Raw genomic sequence first — 208 nt, forward strand, 5'->3', positions numbered from 1 at the left:
ATATAATGTCGTACTAGAAATAAAAGTCAACCATAAATGTGGAGAAACAAACCGTAAAAATATGTCATATTAATTATAAAAATATTGATCGATTCTATAATTTAGGAAACTAACTAATTAGTGTAGATTCATCAGTGAAAATTTTCATTTATTAAAATCTTAACAATAAAATCTAAATCAATCTATATTAAATCTACATATTGAAATA

The sequence above is a fragment of the Capsella rubella genome, unplaced genomic scaffold (genome assembly GCF_000375325.1).
Source record: "Capsella rubella cultivar Monte Gargano unplaced genomic scaffold, Caprub1_0 scaffold_2, whole genome shotgun sequence".
Taxonomy (NCBI): Eukaryota; Viridiplantae; Streptophyta; class Magnoliopsida; order Brassicales; family Brassicaceae; genus Capsella; species Capsella rubella.